At 56.5% G+C, this 17,572-nt stretch overlaps 1 protein-coding gene across 8 annotated transcripts in view; it reads right to left on the bottom strand.

The window, feature by feature from the left end:
• Sox13 (SRY-box transcription factor 13) overlaps positions 1 to 17,044 on the bottom strand; it is a 44,709-nt gene extending 27,665 nt beyond the window's left edge. For 2 of the 8 annotated variants that reach the window (XM_004862165.4, XM_087193936.1), the window contains exon 1: positions 11,301 to 11,910. The gene's annotated coding sequence lies outside the window, so the exon portion shown is untranslated. The other 6 variants (XM_087193935.1, XM_004862166.4, XM_021242390.2 and 3 more) reach the window with 6 other exon arrangements.
• Between the last annotated feature and the right edge of the window lie 528 nt (positions 17,045 to 17,572).

The following is a 17,572-nucleotide window of genomic DNA, read 5'->3' as shown; positions in this document are numbered from 1 at the left end:
CACCTGGCGACTCCACCTCCCTGAACCTCAACCTCCCCATCTGTGCGGGGAGCCGGCTGGATGCTTTCCGTCCTCCCTAATACGCAGCATAGCCCAGCACAGATACAGAGGCTGTGAAGCTGCAGAGACTACCAGGGTGATGGCACACCACACTCATCTGCTCCACCGAAGGACCGCATTCCCTTTTGACCTCGGGAGGGGTTAGCATGCCCTGCACACCCTGCTGAGCGGGGAGTGCAGATTCAGGAGCCTGAGTGATCAACTTAAGGGCACACACACCCACACACCGTCAATAGCAGAGGCCAGATGGGGGCTTCAGTCTCAGCTGGCACCCACGGCCCCAGCACAGCCATCAGGGGGAGGTCAAGAGGGCCCAAAGGGCTTCTCATGGGGAGAAAGGGTGGACGGGGGACTTCCTACCCGATACATAGGCAGCAGCCGCTGGACAGCTGGAGGAATCTCCCTGCACTGATGGCCGCCCTGCCGCAGTCAGGTACCCATGAAAGAGGCCCTGAAGGTGAGCACCAGCCCCTCTGCACAAGCCCAGGGGCCCAGGGCCTCCTGGCCAGACCCATCTATCCACGGCAGCCCAGCCCCTCACCTCTAGGAACCATGCAAGAAGAGACAACGCTGTTAGAGATGGAGGACGAGGCAGGTCCGGCCCTGGCCAGCTCACACAGGGAGTAGTCGCTCTGCATGGACCTGGCCTGTTCCTCTCATTTATTTTTCCCAGTACTGGAGATTAAATTCACACTAAGCTACATCCTCAGCCATTTTTTTTTTTTTTTTTTATGAAGACAGGGTCTTGCAAAGTTGCCCAGGATAAGCTCAAACCCATGATCCTCCTGCCTCAGCCTCCCAGAGGCTGGGATTGCCGGTATGCGCCACTACACCCAGGTTCCTCCAATCTCCAAAACACCCTGCCACAGGGAATTACCACTGCCCCTCTGTGGATGAGGAAAATCCAGCTCAGAGAAATCAGATAATGGCCCAGTAGCAAGATTCAAGATTCAGAAGCTTCAAATCCGGAACCCTGGAACACTGGAAGGTGTGTGTTCACCAAACCATCCTGCCTCCCTAGACACTGAGGACTACTCCAGAGTGAGCGAGGAGGACTCATGCGTCACAGAGCACAGTGGGGAGGAAGGGAAGATACTGACAACCACACTTGCACCTGAGCAGGAGGAGCGGACAACAGGCAGGGAAGACACCCAAACTCCTCCCTCAAGTGCAGGCCCTCCAGCTCGCCCAGGCCAGCCTCCGGCTGTCACCCACCCACATCCACACCTCGGGGCTCTGGCTCACACGGTCCTCCTGCCCAGAAGGCCCTGTCCACATTCCAGAGCCGCAAACTCCTGCACCTCGCTCAAAACCCATCTTAAATGTCCCCCTCCTTTACAAGTCTCTCTGTGACAATCCTAGAAGGGTCTGTATTCCTTTAGGGAATCCTTGAGACCTTGACCATCACTGGTCTCTAGTGCTTCACTGAGTTCAATTACTTGTTCCCTTGTCTACCTCTCAGGGTCTGGCTGGGTCTGAGCCCCTAGTTCTCCGGGACAGGTGTATTAATAAGCCCGGTGTACTATATGCCCGGCATCACTGTACGGCTCTTCACAGACCGACCATCACAACCAACCCCGAGCACAAGGCAGGTCCTACTGTCCCAACTCCCATTTTACAGATGGGGCAGCTGGGACTCAGAGGGATAACTTCCTCATCCACCATCACACAGGCAGGCTGGGCCTGGGGCTCCGTCTTTGCTGGTCCTGTATCATTCCCCATTGCCTCCCCAGCCCTAGTGCAGTGCCTGACGTATGGCAGGCACCTCGCTGAGGTGTGTTTCATAACCAGGTAAAGAGGAAGGAGGGTGTGACCAAACGCCCGGCCACCTCTAGCCCCAAACTCCACAGGCCTCCCTGCATCCCAACTCTGCTTCCATCGCTCCCGACACTCAGCACTTTCTCCTTCCCAGAGCGCCAGCGACTCTCCACATCCCTTGTCCACCTCTTGCCTGGGTCCCCAGTGGGGCTGAATAAACATCGGGGAAACTGAGACCCACAGAGGCCCAAGGGCTGGTGGACTCGCTCAGCAGATGTCCTGCTTCTGCAGCTCCTACACCCAGACCAGTCTCACCTGTCTCCGGCAAGGCCTTGCAAGGTGCGGGGCAGGCGGGGCTGGTGGGCTGCAAGTCTGCACCTCAGGCTGACCTGGTCCCTGGGCAGGGCCTGAGAGGAGGGAGGGCAGGGCTGCTCCCCGGGGCCAGGAGGAGACAAGGGCCCTTTGTGTCTGCAGGGCTCCTGAGACACCTGTTCTGCCTCCTGCCTGCCGTGGCGTCCCTCCCCTGCTCCCTGTGTGCAGCCTTGTTTACCCTGCAGCCCTGGCAGGCAGTGGGGTCTGCACCCAGCATGGGGCTCGGGTGGCCCTGCCAGCACCTGCCTAGTCCTGGCAGGCCGGAGGCCGCCGGCCAAGCACAATCACCCCGCTGTTGACACACTTGTTGATTTTCAGGACGACAGGGGGGCCAGAGGAGAGGGCAGCGAAGGCATTTCACGAAGGCATTTCACGCCAGCCTGGCTAGCCTGCAGTTGGCCCGGGAAGTCCCATACCCCCACCCCTGCTGTGCTGCCTGGGAGAGAGGTTTGGGGCTCCAAACTCCAGGCAGCTGGGGAGATACACGAGATGCACCCCAGCTCTGCGGGAACCTGCAGTGCCACACCACAGGCGGCCCCCACCCCAAGCCCCCCCGCATTCGAGGGCGCAACAAACCTGGATGCGGCCACCCCGTCCTCAAACGGCTACCACCCACCTGCCCCGCAGTCATGACACGCGAGGGTCCTTGGTGAGGGGCAGGACCATCTGACCTGCCCCGAGAGACAAGTGGAGGCCAGGAGATGGGAGAGGGGAGTCCTGTCCATGTGTCCTTCTTTGCCCCTGGCTTGTTCTTCCCAAACCATCTCCTCCCGTCTAACAGGGAGCTGGGGGCCCCTTCCGGATGCTCTCGAAGCCCCCTGCACCGCCCTTGAGTTTTTCAGTATCGGGTCAAGTACTTACTTTTGTAGGGCGTGTGGCCTGGCCCAGCCACGGGGAAGGGCTGCAGATGGCTGGTAAGCAGAGCAGGCCCCCACCCCGAGTTCCCATTTTAAAATCACTTTTGGATTAATGAGGCCCGTGGCTGGTTAACAGGGGGACATGCTTCTGGAGCTAGCCGTTAATTTGCCAGGAGCCCAAGAAGGTAAATTGGTTAAACCTGAGCAGTCAGTTATCTCCTCAAACAAGCAAGGGTCCCCTTGGGGCCGAGGGGTGGGCAGTTGTGATGATGGGAGGGAGGGCACAGACGCAAAGATGACCCCATGGGCTGAGTGAGGGACATATGGCCACAGGGCCTGAGCATGTGGAGGGGCTGCTGGGAGATGGGAAGGGAAGCCTTTCACGTGCCTGCCTCAGGCTTGACAGCCCAGTCTGTGGGCTCCTAAACCCCAGCTGCCTGCAGCCAGGAATCAGGCGTTCACTTACACCTGTGGCCAATTAGTCAGCCAGGACCCCCGACTTAACACAGGCCAGGTGACTGTCCGTTGCCCTCCACAGACCCCCTGTGAACTGCCAAGCAAGGCATGGTGATTCATGCCTGTAATCCCAGCACTTGGGAGGCTGAAGCAGGAGGATCACCAGGAGTTTGAGGCCAGTCTGGGCTACATAGTGAGTTGAAGACCAGCCTGGACTATATAGCGAGACCCTGTCTCAAAGAACGAGAGAACGAGAGAGAGAGAGAGAGAGAGAGAGAGAGAGAGAGAGAGAGAGAGAGAGCGCGCGCGCACCAAACACACCCACACTCAGGCACAAGCCTGCCCTTTAATCCTGGTCCCCCAGTTCTCCATCAGTGCCCAGAAAAGGGTAACAAAATAACCAAGATCACTCCCCATTTGGGGACAGCCACACTGAAGAATATGAGGTCTAAGGCTGGGCAAACCTGGTAGAAGAGGAACTTTCATTATGAAAAAAATAAGCCCCTACTGGGCCATCATGGACTGCTGTGTAGACTGCAGCCTGCACAACTCTAAGAGCCTCATGCACCAGACTCGCATCCTCATTATAATTCTCCAGCAGACAGCAGCCATGATCAGCCCTCAGACACCAGAGAGAAAGCCCTCCTGTACTTGCCCCTAAGGAAGGCGAGACAGGACACAGGACCCTTTTGCTCTGCTCCCTGCGAGTTCACGGCTAGGGTACCTGGTACAGAGGCTGAGTCCTCCACCCCGGCTCAGAGGACAGGCCTCCCCCTCCTGCCCTGCCACCGCTGGAGTCCTCTACCTGCTTCTCTCCTCCTCAGCTGCCCACCCTGGCCAGGCTTCCCAACATCATCTGCCTGTCGGATGGCGGGGCTGTGGGTTCCATGGCTGAGTCTACAGAGGGCGAAGGGAGGGCACGAGGGATTACCCACTGTGCCTCTCCACCAGGGAGAGTGAGATTAAAACCCAGTGTGCATGGGGACCAGGAGCTCTGGAGGGTGAAGCACCAGGAGAGGGGACCAAGAAGAGCCCCCTGCGCCTGCCTCCTTGTGGGCCCTGTTGCGACTCTTTCATGGCCTCTACTTTTCCTTCTTCACGTTGCTCACAGCTGCCTGAACTGAGGCCCTGCCTGGGGTCCAGAGGAGGGTGATAGGTCCTCAGAGCACACATGCACGCACACAAACGCACGCACGCACCTTCTCCACCAGCCAAGAAAATGGGAGCCCTGCAAGTGGGAGACCGTGCAGGGGCTTTCAACATGCCCTGTGCCCATCCCTCCCACACCCAACCTGCCCAGCCACCTTCCAGCCCTCCATTCCCCCTTCCCCACCCTGCCTGGGCCCTGGGGAGGGCGTGGAACCCAAGCCTCCCGGGGCGGGGACTGCACAAAGGCTCCAAGGCGCTGTCAGCCCTGTGCCCTCCGCTCTGCCCTCTTCTTCTGAGCCCGTGGGAAGGCAGCTTGAGCCGAGGCTCCCTCCCCATCTGGCCTCCCCGGGCGGCCAAGTGTGTGCCAGGGCCGAGGCTGGAGGCCTCACTGTCGTGATGAGAGGGCACCAGCCCAGACTCACTGGTGGCTCTCGCCCTGCCACCCTCACCCCTCCAGCAGGGACCCTCTTTCTGCCCCCTACAGAGGTGGTCCAGCCCAACTCCCGGGTCCTCCGTGGAAAAACACCCATGCCTCCTCCGGCCTCACTGCTGGTACTTAAGTATATTTTAAATCCCTTTCACTGTGATCACAAAGTTAACACACACTGATGTTTTGCTTTCAGAAACTATGGAAATAAGAAAATAAATAGGAGCCGCAATTTTTTTAAAAAGTCAACGAGGGACGCCTGCCTCTGTTGGGTCACCTCAGCTGCTGGCCCTGGGGACACAGCCACTCTGCATGTCGGAGCCCTGGCCTCCAACTCCCCACCTGCCCTCAGCCTGGGCTCAGAAGGGCAGCCTTGGGCCAGCTGCTCCTTCTCTGCATCACAGCTGGACCCCCAGGGCGCAGGCCCCAGTCGGAAAAGCCTAGGGAGAGGCGGCCCTGGGACTCGGCGGCTCACCCCGGCCATTCCACAGGCTGCACATTCCATTCTGAGCCGGCCAGGGGGTGGAGACTGAGAGGTGAGGTCACCGGGAGGAAAGCAGGCGTCTCCTCGGGGTCAGGTCCCCCAGGGAGTCCAGGCCTGGCAGGAATCGAAGACCAAAGCCCAGGGAGAAGGGCGCCAGGGTGCTGCCCAGCAGCGGCCCCTACTCCCCTCTTCAGCCACAATGCTGAAACCCTACCTTGGACCTGTCCCGAGACACAGGGGAACAACGTGGGGGGTGACACTAATACCCCTCCCCCTGCCCCGGTCCCAGGGACAGCTTTCGGGGCTTTGTGCCAAGGCCATTTAAATGCTAAGGCCACCGCTGGGGGGAGCCTGGGGCAGGATGGGGGAGGAGCCCGAAAGCTGTTCCTATCTAGGGAGCTGAATTCCAGATTTAATGGCTTTCCGGTGTCAGAGACCAACAGGGCCTGGGGACTGAGCGCTACTGAGGCAAAAAAGGTGGCAGCTGGGGATGTGGTCCCTGTCCGACCCACCCCACCTGCACCCGTCCCCACCAAACGCCCCTGGTTGGAATCTTCAACACCTGGGTACAAACCTCAGCTCCTCTCCTAGCCTGTCGCCCTGGCCCACCCGGAGCTCGGGGACGCGGGCCCACCCTGCACAGCCTGGGCGCAAGGGGATCTTAGGTTCACTAGAGACGACCGTGTGCCCAGGCCCCGGAAATCAGCCCCGCCCTCTCACAGCCCTGGGTCTGACCCCTGCTGCTCTTCAGTTCTGGGCACACAGCCTCCCTGACACCAGTCTGCTCCTCCTAGGAGTGCAGGAAACCGTATGGGCCTTGAGGCCATGGAAGCAGAGCCGGTCTTCTAAAAGTAGAAAGGGCCTCCTGCCAAGCCCTGGCCAAGAATATGGCCAGAGTAGCAAGAGGTAGTTTCAAGGCTCTGAGCTGTGGACACAAGGGGTGGGAGCAGAGCCCTGTCTCTAGGGGGGCTGGAAAGGGCTTCACCGCTCTAAGGCTTTGGATGGGGTGTCCAGTGCCTCCTCCAACCAGGGCCCTGGGACATAAACGGGTCTTCTCAGGAGAAACTACCACATCGCTGCTGCTGCTGCTGCTGGTGCTGCTGCTGCTGAGACACAAGATTTGCATTTTTAAAAGAAACATGGCGACCCCTGGTCAGAGGAGCAGGCAGAGGTTAGAAGTGGCCAACCTCCTAACCAAGCCTTCCTAAACTCAGGAAGGGACAGGCGACACGGGGTCACCAGCCAGGACCAGCATCCACAGCGCGCCTTCTGGCATGGGGGCAGGGAGCTGTGAACGCGATCCTCCCTAGGTTCTGGTTCCCCAGCTGGTGACAGGCATTGTGGCGGCCACCCTGCCTAACATCCGGGTTCCAGGAAGGGGACTAGGGAAGGGTGAGGACCGCAGCGAGTTCAGGCAGGAGCGAGCCCTCTTAAGCAAACATTGAGCACAAAAATAACTCCCATTCAAAGCACGATTTACTGTGCGCCGGCCGGCCTTCCCAGCACAGTGCCCTTTTCAAACAGCGTCACCCCGAATGTGCGGGGGAGGGGGCGCAGAGTACAGCTGCCTTTGGATCTGCTTTGTCCGGTGGTGTCAGCTTCCGGAAGACTCACCCAGGGACCTGTCCAATAAGGACCACCTCAAAGCACGCCCAGAGAGGAGAAAACCTTAGCCGACTGTTGAGGGCAACATCACATCCCTTGGAAGGGCTGGCCTCGCAGCAGCACATCTCCGCCCTGGCCATCCAGTACCCCAGACGCAGGTATCCTTGCTGCTATGGTCCCACTTCACAGCCTCGGAGATGTTATGTGATGAACATCTCTCCTGGTTCTGAATCCTTCTCACTGCATGATATGTTTCTCTGACTCAGCTAATTGTCCAAGTAGGAAGGTGTCCAGGATGGGGCGCTTCTCACCAGGAAGCTCTCCAGGGACAAGACTGCGGGGTGGAACCTAACATTACAAATGGCTCTTCTGGGGCTGGGGATTTAGCTCAGTGGTTCTGTAGCCTGCCTCAAAAGCGCAAGTTTGATCCCCAGTACCGAAAAAAAAAAAAAAAAAAGGACAGCAGAAATGGCTCTTCACCTGTACAGAGCCCTCTCTAGCAAGCGCGGAACACTCAGCAATGTTCCTCAGACCTGTCTCCCACTGGCCCGCCCTGATCCTCATCTTCCTCTCTGTTCAAGCTATTCTCTACTTCGCAGATAAAGAGGTCTCTTTCTACAACATTTTTTTCACTTATGTAAGTAATTCATGACCATTGAAGAAGACTGGAAGATCCAACAGAATATTTTTTAAAAGGAACTAAAGATCATGCATGTGCCCAGTATGCCAAGTTAACCCCTGTGAACATTTGGATGTATCCTTCTGGACTTCCATGTATGTGTGTGCCGGGCATGTGGATACACATAATTATCTTTACAAAGTTGGTACTTACACCATCTAGTTTTACATCCTGTTTTTTCATTTCTTTTTATAAACATTTTCCAGGTTATAAGCTGTTCTTTGTTAACTGCATTTTTTGGGTTTTTGGTAATTTATACAAGCACGAAGTAGTAAATTCAGAAGCAAGGACAGGGACTACAGCGAAACCCCACCTTTCCTCCCTCACCTATCGTTTCCCAGCCGAGACTTCCAACCTTCCTACCAGGTGCCCAGAGGCCAGGCTCGCCTCCCTCCCACCCTCCAGCCACAGTTCTGGCCTCAGGGGTTTTATATCTGCTGTTCCCTCAGCCTGGAAGGAATCTCTGCTCTCCCCTCTGAGTCCGGCTGGCTCCCTCTCATCTTCCACCTGTGCTGAGCCAAGGACAGCCTCCACTGCTCCCAATCCAGGAAAACGTGCCCCTCAAAAGTCCACCCCATGAGCCTGAGGAACCTCTCTCACAAGGTGAGCTAGTATTGCCTGGATTACCACCATCCCACCCCACTGGGAAGAAGCTTCTCTCAAGGCAGGTGTGCTACCTGTCCCGTTCACCCTGAGACATCCCTAGCTCGGGGTCTGGCTCCTAACAGGCACATTGCTGTCAATTTCTGTTAAAGGACTGAAAAGGTGTCTCCAATGCTGGTTTTCAACGCTGAAAATTGCCCACCTGCAGGATCCTCAGCACACAGCACCAACCCTCCTGCCATCTGCCCCGTGCCTGGTGTGAAGGGACAAAGGGACAGAGAAGGGGGAGAAAAGCCCATGTCCTGCTCTCCCTCTCTCCACCCACCATGGCTCTGCTCAGCCCTCACCTGTGCAAGGTGATGTCAGATTCAGACAAGGAGCTTATGCCTAACCCGAACTCCTAGAAAATCCTCCAACTACTAGTGAAAAGTTGGAAATGATACTTTTGCCTCTCGATTATCTAAATCCCAGATCCAGTCTGTTCTGGCAGTGGGGCTATTCCAGGCTCCCAAGGGAGCCCCAGCAGCAGAAACACACACACCACTCAAGGAGCAGAGCTCCCCAGGGCCTCCAGGCCCATCCTACCTGCCTCTTCCCTGGGCCCCAGACACCTGGGGTCCTCACTCCGGAAATTCATCCTGCCCCAGAGACACAAATGCACATCCAATCCTGAGCTGGCAGCCCACCAAGGGTGCCCAGGGGACACCCTTGTTGAGACACTTCCTTCCTGAGGTCCGATTTCCAGGGAGAGAACATCGCTGGGGCCAAGATCTAGGTTTAAGAATGGGGGAAGGAGGGATAAAAGCCTTTCACAAAATTTGTGAAGGAAAGGAAAGAGGAAGGAAAAAAGAAAAAAGACTCAAGAAGACAGAGCCACATGAGTAGAAAGGATACGTCTGATTGGAGGAGCCAGAACGTGGGACGGGACAGTGTGAAGTCTCTTCCTCCTCAAAGGCTGACAATTTCTAAAATCAATTAAGTGAGCACAGTCCCAAAGACTCTGGGGCTCTGTACAAGGTCACTTAAATAATAATGGCACCCTTTGGGGCTGTAGGTCAACAGTAAAGCATTTGCCTAGCGTGCACAGGGCCCTGGGCTCCATCCCCAGCACTGAAGCAAAATAATAATAATAATAATAATAATAATAATAATAATAATAATAATAGTGGCAGGAACAACTAATTTTCCCCCCTCTGTGCTGAGGACAGATCCAGCCCCTCATACATGTTAGGCAAGTGCTCCACCACCAAACTACACCCGCAACCCCGACAGCTAACCTTTATCCCACGCTATGTGCAGGCAGTGTTCTGAGCCTCTGTTCCTATTAAGCCCATTTTACCTGGGGAAACTGAGGCGTGGGGGTTGGGGTAAACTGCCCAAGGTCATATAGCACAAGCAGCAGCATCCTGGCCCTGACTCGGACTCCCTGGCTCCCAACAACTAAGCTCTACTAACTAGCCTCTCCGTGGTCCCAGGACGCTGGGCCCCTGCCCTCCCGGAGTTCACGCCTTCCTAACCTGTATCCCTCAAATGGTCACCACACGCCAGCCGCAAGGATGGGTGCCCGTTTCCATAGGAGCAAACACGCTCCCCGCTCTCGGTGGGGAACTGGGACCCAGACGTGCTGAACCCCAGTATCTAGCCGGGCACTTTTTAAGGAAACGTCGTGGAAACAGGGTCCTGGAAAACCTGCCCGGAGCAGTAGCAGAATCTTCCTGGCACTGGCAGTCTTTAGCCAGACCCTCCGCCAGCGCCAAGACGCCCTGCCCGGAAATTCCCACAGAGTTAAAGCAAACTTCCCAGGAAAACTCCTCGGCTTCCTCCAACCCCTGCCTGTCAAGGCAGCGGCTGCCAAGAGCGCTCTCGGAGTCCTTGCAGCTGCCGCGAGCCCTCCGGGGTGGGACCCGCCGCTGGAGCGCCTGGGGTCCTTCCGGAAAGGTCCAGGGTTTAAGTTCAAAATTCCCTTCCCGCCCAGGCCGAGCTCTCGGCCCCGCCCGGGACGCTCGGGCAACCCCCACTCTCCTACCTTCCCTGTTAAACCCTGGGGCACCTCCAGCCGGAACGCCCTGCGGAGCAGTGGGGCGATCCCAGCACGCCCGCCCGGAGACCCCAAGCAGCCCTTGGCGGCGCGTGCGCGCGCATTTGTGCGTGTGTGTGTGTGTGTGTGTGTGTGTGTGTGTGTGTGTTTATGTACGGAACGCGCGGGGTGGGAAAACAATGGCGAGCCGCTGGGACGGAGCGACCACCCCATCCGCATCTGAAAAGTCTCCCCTCGGACACCCCAGGGTGGGAGGTGGGTGCTGAGCAGCAGGCTGGGTGGGGGTGGGGTGGACCAGGAGCAGCGCGAGCAGAAAACAAACAGGAGGCGGCGCCCGGCCGGTCCGCTGGGGACGAACCTGGAAGCGTGGGAAGGGGCGCGCGGCTGGCCCCCAACACCCACACCTGCGTCTCGTCGCAGGCACCCGAGCCCCTCGAGGGGTGCACACAGGTCGCCTCGCTTCCCGCTGGGAAATCCTTGAGCCGGCCGCGCGGTCAGGAGGGTGCACAAGCCCTAGTGCCCGGCAGGCAGATCGGAGAGAAGCCGGCGTGGGGCGGGGGCCCCGAAGCCCGACTCGCGTGGTGCAGACCCGGGCTGCCGCCCCTCGCCACAAGGACCCGGGTCTGCCCGCGGGGAGCCGCCACGGGCCAGCCCCGGCAGGGGTCGTGGGGGTCTGTTCCTCCTCGGAAAACTTTACAAAGGGTGGCAGCTCGGCGCGGAGAGGGCCGGCGTGTGCCCAGAAACGCGGGGCGCGAGTGTCAAACTTCGGAGGGGCGGGGAGGGGCGCGCTCAGGGGCGCGGGGCGCACTCACTACTCTGCGGGGCGCTGGGTCCGGGCTCGCGGCTCCGCGCTCCTGCTGCTCCCGGGGCGGTCCTCGCGGCTGGCACTCGGCTTCCCGCTCACATGCCCCGGAGACGGGCGGGCGGCGCGGGTCGGCGGGCTGGGAGGGGGCGCGCCCCCCGCCGTCTCCCGGGACTGGTCACCCCGCACCCGCGAGGGCCGGCGTCCCGGGCGGCGATCTCGGTTTCGGCCGGGCGGCGCCCTCCGCCACGCCAGGCCGCTCGCTGCCCTCTGCCCTCTGCCCCGGGCTCGCGGCCGTCTCCTGGCTTCCGCGGTCCGGCGCCCGGACTCGCCCGGACGCTGCGCCCGCCCGGCTGGCCGGCTCTGCGGCTCCGCGCTCCGCTCCGTCCCGATCGGGGCCTCCGAGGCTGAGCGCGGCGCCCTGGCCTCAGACCTGGCTGGCCGCGCCTGGGCCCGGGTTCCAGGACCTGCGCTCGCACAGTTCAGTTCCAAGCCCGGACTGGAGCAGGGCGCTCGCAGCTCGCTGCTGCGAGGCGACTCCAAAGCCCCGGAGGAGAAAGGGAGGGAGGCCGAGCGCCGGCGGGGGAGGTGGAGAGGAGGGAGGGACGCAGGGGAGCGGTGGAAGGAGGGAGGGACGGAGAGTTTCCTCCTCCTCCTGCCGCCGGTCCATCCAGGCATCAACAGCTGGAAACCTCTGTTGCGAAGGGGCGGGCAGCGGGGGTGGGTGGAGAGAATAAAAGGGGGAAGGTGGCTCCTGCCCACTCTCTCTGCCCGGGAGGGAGGGCCGCCACCGACCTCCTCGCTCTTTGGGGCGAGACCTAAGAAGTTGTCCGACCCGCACAGCCTCCCCACCCTTCCAAACGGCCTGGGTTATGTTTTTTTTAATCCCAATTGAGAACCTCCGTTAAAAACCTGATCCCAAACCGGCCTTGGCGGCGCACACGTACACTGTCAGTACTCTGGAAGGCTGAGGCAGGAGGATCACAAGTTCCAGCCCAGCATGGGCAATTTAGCGACTAAGGCAGTGCTTGTCTCAATAAAAAACTGCGAAGTGCTGAAGATATAGCTCAATGTGAACACCCTGGGTTGAATCCACAATACTCAGGAAGAAAGAGAGAAAGATGAAGGAGCAAACCTGATCCCAGCTGCAGCCAGGCAGCTTCCTGATGTCTCTGGCAGCTCCCTAGTCCGTTTCCCTTGCCTCTCTCACACAAGTCCTTTATTTTCTCCAGCCCTGTTTTGGGGTGGGTGGAGAGGATGGGTCCCCTTTTCCGTGTATTTATGAGATATCTGCAATTTGCTGTCCGAGCTAGGTGCTGGGTGAATGAGACAGTGTCTGCTGTCCCCAGGTTCCCGTCTGGAGGAAGGGGTGAGCATGGATTCCATCAAGGATGAGCATGCTCAGTGCTCAGACAGGGCAAGTGTGTGGGGCTCGGGCCCACTCAGGCCAGTAGGACGGGAATTCCAGATCCAGAGTCTGGAACTGGGTCTGCAGGGACCTGTGGAGAAGGGCAGGCTCAAGGGGATGGCAGCTGTGGAACTGCAGGTCACCCTGTGCCATTGTGCAGGTGGTGAGCGTGTCAGAGATGAGGGCCAAAAGGGCTCTCAAGGACTTGTAGGGGCTCTGGATTTCATCATTCCCCACTGCTTTCCCTGACTAACTCCTTTCCTCCATTTTGTGGGTCTCAGCCTGGATATCAACTCTTCCCGGAGCTTTTCTTTTGAAGCAGGGAAGGTAGACTGCTAAGGATAGAATCCAGGGCCTTGCCTGATAGCCTAGGCCATCCCCCACCCCCGCCCACCAGCCCTTTTGTTTCTTTTCTTTATTTATTTGGCCGAACTAGGGGGGATCCTAGGCCCTTGTGTATGCTGAGCAAGTGCTCTACCACTGAGCTACATCTCAGCCCCTTTCAAATTTTATTTTGAGCTGGCACATGACTGTAATCTCAGCACTTGGGAGGCTGAGATAGGAGGGTTTCCCATGAGTTTGAGCCCAGCCTGGGTTACCTAGTGATACTCTGAAAAAAACAAAAAGTTTTAAAATGTTTTAAAAATAAAATTTTGAGACAGGGTCTCACTAAGTTGCCCAGGTTGACCTTGAACTTGATATCTCTCATGAGCCTTTCTTTTTTTTTTTTTTGGTACCAGGGATCGAACTTGGGAACTTGTGCTTGCGAGGCAGGTGGCAGAACCACTGAGCTAAATCCCTGGCCCTCATAAGCCTTTCTTGATGACCAAATCTGGGCCCAGAGCCCTGTCCATGGGCTCTAGAAACCTGCCAGTCATAGCATGGTAACTGTTCATGCGTCCGTCTGCCCCACAGGGCAGGGATAGGTCTCCGGTTTACTGTTAGATCCCTGTGGCCAACCAGGGCTTGGCAGGGAGAGCAGGCCCTTAATAAATCACTTGCTAATCAGTTGGCTGACTGAAGGGAATGGGATTCTGAACAAAGCCTTTGAGGAGATCAGTCTAGTTGGAGGTAGAGAAGAAGGCCAGAGACCAGCCATTGGCAGTAACTGAGCAAGATTTGTGCAGGCCAAGCAGGTGGTGCAAGCCTTTGAGAGGCTGAGGCAGGAGAACTGGAAGTTTGAGCTCAGCCTGGGCAACTTAGTGACTTAGAGAGACCCTGTCTCAATTAAACTCAGGATCGGGAATTGAACTCAGGACCTTGTGCTTGCCAGGCAGGCACAGCACCACTGAGCTAAATCCCTGGCCTGTCTCAAATTTTTAAAAAAGTTCTAAGGATGTGGCTCAGTGCAAAAGCCCTGGGTTCAATCCCAAGTACTGGGAGGGAAGAGGAGATGCAGGCCTAAGCTAAACAAGGGCTAGAGGGATGCAAAGAAATAAACAAGTTAGAGCAAAGGGGTGGGAGAAGTCAACATTAATTCTTGAGGGTCAGGTTCGGGGATAATTGGTAGATGAAGACATTTCTGAAAACATCAGGGGCCAGGGATTTAGCTCAGTGGCACTGAGCCTGCCTTGCAAGCACAAGGTCCTGAGTTCAATCCCTGGTACCAAAAAAAAAAAAAAGAAAAAGAAACCCTGAAAAGTTACCCGGGCTCCTCCAATCCTCACCTCCCAGTCAACATGCCTGTGTTTTCCATATGTCTGGCTGTTTTCCTCTGGCCTCTGACCAGCTTCACTGGGGACAGCTTCACTGTGGTTCCTTCCCTCCGCTCATCCTTAGCCATGGCAGATTGAGAGGGAAGAGCAGAGAGGTGAGAGGTCCTCTCTCCAGCATCCTACATGGGTTTCACTTCCTTGGTGTCAGCCCCCACTGCCACCAAATTCAGTTATTGAGTGCCTTAGGCATGGTACTAGACTCCTATACAACATCTGTTTGCAACTTAGCCCAATTCTGTGAGGCTGGCGTTATTATCTCCCTTTTAGAGGTGAGAAAAATGAAGCTTGGAGTCACAGTAAGAGGAGAAAGGAAGTTACCTGACTGAAGAGTCTAGAACTTTCTGTGGTACCACAGCATTTCCCAAGAACACCCAACAGATTCCTACCGTTTGACCTGGTCAACCCCTCCCTTCTTGAAACACTCCCAAAGGTCCCTGTTATGGCTGTGTCTAGATGACCCCCTGAAGCCTCATGCAGTCATAGGTGGGGCTTTTTCAGAGGTGGTTGGATCCAGAGTGTGTGACACTGGGATTGATTCATGGTGCAGTGCTAGGATGAGGGCACTAGGATTAAGGGTGTGAGTGCTACTGCCCTTAGTAGCCTGGATAAGATATAAGATATAAGACAGAAAGAGCTGTGGTCACCCCTTGTTGCTTTCCTGCCTTCTGCCCACCATGAACTGTTTCTCCTCTCTGATGACCCTCTCCCAAGCCACCCTGCCTTGGAGCCAGCTGATTATGGACTGAAACCTCTACACACTGTGAGCTAAATAAACCTTTCCTCCTTTAACTTCAAGTGTTAGGTATTTTGTTTCAGCAATGAGAAAAGTGATTGAAACAGTCCAGGACTTCACAGCTGCTTTCTCAGCCTCCCTTGTTTCTGTTCCATCTTTCACCTTTGTCTCCAGATGTGTTCCCTTAGGCCTCTTTCTGTGCCCCATCTCCTTCCTCTATTTCCATAGCTTTAAGTACCAATGATCAATTACATGCTGATGATTCTCTCAATTTTTTACTTAAGTCGCCAAAATGCTTCGCTGTGCTTGAGATATGTATCCAACCATTCTCTTGACATTTCCTAAACTTCACTTGTTCAAAGTGAGTCTTTAGCCCCCCAGCCTATTTATACTACCTACCATTTTTTTTGCCATCTCAGTAAGTGGTAGCTCCTTCGGTGGCTCAAGTCAAAAACCAACCATTCATCCTGGAGTGCTCCTTTCCCTTCGGGCAGTTTAGTGAGTGGCACTGGTCTATCCCCAAAAATATGTTCCAGTCCTTCCCTGGGTCTGTCTTCACTGTCCTGTCCTAATCAGGCCACAAGTGCCTCGATGCTTCTGAGCACGGAGACCAACGCTGCTTTCATCCACATGACTTTAATGTTTGCTACAGAAGGATCTTACCCAGGAAGGTAACACCACAGACCAGTAAATAACTTCACTGTTGCTGAGTGTGGTGGCACACACCTGTAATCCCAGCGCTGGGAAGGCTGAGGCAGGAGGATCACTGCGAGTTCAAGGCCAGCCGGGGCTCCATGATGAGTTCAAGGCCAGCCTGAACTACATAGTGAGACCGTATCTCAAAAAAACAAAAACACAAAAAGCTTCATTACTGGCTTCAGGAACTTTCTGAAAATCAATTGACTCCTCATACAGCTCACTCCTGGGACAATAGTTTGCTTAACTGAGCGAACTACTAGCTTATCAAACAATTGGGACTCCTTTCTCCCTGTGTCCTCCAGTCCTGAATGGTTCTATCATAAACTGTGCCCAGTTCTAATTGGATCTCCACAAGGAACGTGCTGCTTTAAGCCAGACTTCAAACCCCGTGAATATCTCCTCACCTGGCAATGCTTCCCCAAACCCTGCACTTCCCAGAGCACCATAACTTTTTGTGCTCTGGTCTCTGCTTCCATCTGTCCCCTCCCCCCCATCGGAATCACCCTCCACCCCACCACACCTTTAACCTCTTTCCTGGCCCCCACTTGCTGCCTTCATGATACTTGGCCACAGTTGGTATTTCTTTTCTGCTTTCACATACTTTTCCTGCTCCTCTCCACTCTGTAGGCCCTTCGAGGGAGGGACCTTGGCTGCCTGTTCTCCATTTGGTTTCCAGGGCCTGTCTGGTGCTCCGGAAGCCACTGCTGCAGGGCCCACTCGGACTGGCTCGGGGCCCATGGTCCCCAGTGTGTTTGGCCTGCTGCCATCAGGAGGGCACCTGGGTGTCCACTGTGCTGTTTCTGAGCTGCCCTCAGCCTCCAGTGTTAGGGAGGAGGTGTCCCATGCAAATGCTCTCGGCAGAAGTCATGAAGGGATTCACAGGGTGGTGTGAAATACCCTCCTCCCTCCTGGGCAGCAGCCGCGGGGTGAGGAGAGAACGCGCTGAGGGGCTGAGCTAGGAGGAGGCGCTGATGTTCGAAACCTGTCTTTGCCTCGCCAGGGCCCTGAGTCCGTTCCCTGTGAAGCTTGGAGACCGGGGCTGAAGGTTGGATCCAGCCGAGCTCCTAACCCCACTGACTGAGCCAGTGCTCTTCCGGAAGCCAGTGGGAAGCCAGAGATGCCAGTGCGAAGGCCTCCGCCCCGTACCCTCCTGTCCCACAGCGGTGGCTTCTCACCTGAAGTGGCGTCGGCTCAGTTCTGCTCGGTGTTTTCCAGAGAGTCACGCTCAGTACAGTCGGCAAGAAGGAGCAGGCTAGAGCCGGGATTTAGCTCAGTGGTCTCACCGCCTGCTGCAAGCGCAAGGACCCGAGTTCGATCCCCGGTACCAAAAAAAAAAACAAAAAACAAAAAAAAAGAAGGAAGGAGCAGGTTAGGTTGCAGATGCATCACTGCCCGTCTGGGTCTGAGAGGACCAGCTCTGAAAGGGATACCAGAACCAGCTCCTCAGCTCCTGCTCTGCGCTACAGGGGAGCCTGAGGCACGGCGGGAGGATGTGAGGCTGGAGCTCTTCACACGCCGTCTCCAAATCCCTGTAAGCTGTCCCGGCTCTGTGCTGATGCCGAGTCGCATTTTATAAATGAGGCAAGGTGAAGGAAAATGTCCAGTACCACACAGTGAAACAGCAAGAGCTGACTTTTGTTTTAGTTTAAAAAAAATTTTTTTCCAGTACTGGGGATCGAACTCAGGACCTTGCACTTGCCAGGCAGGTGCAGTAGCTTTTTAATTTT

Source organism: Heterocephalus glaber, unplaced genomic scaffold (genome assembly GCF_053883595.1).
Source record: "Heterocephalus glaber isolate CG9 unplaced genomic scaffold, H.glaber_assembly_v1.0 deba00001600, whole genome shotgun sequence".
NCBI lineage: Eukaryota > Metazoa > Chordata > Mammalia > Rodentia > Bathyergidae > Heterocephalus > Heterocephalus glaber.
This window is presented reverse-complemented; position numbering and strand designations above follow the sequence as displayed.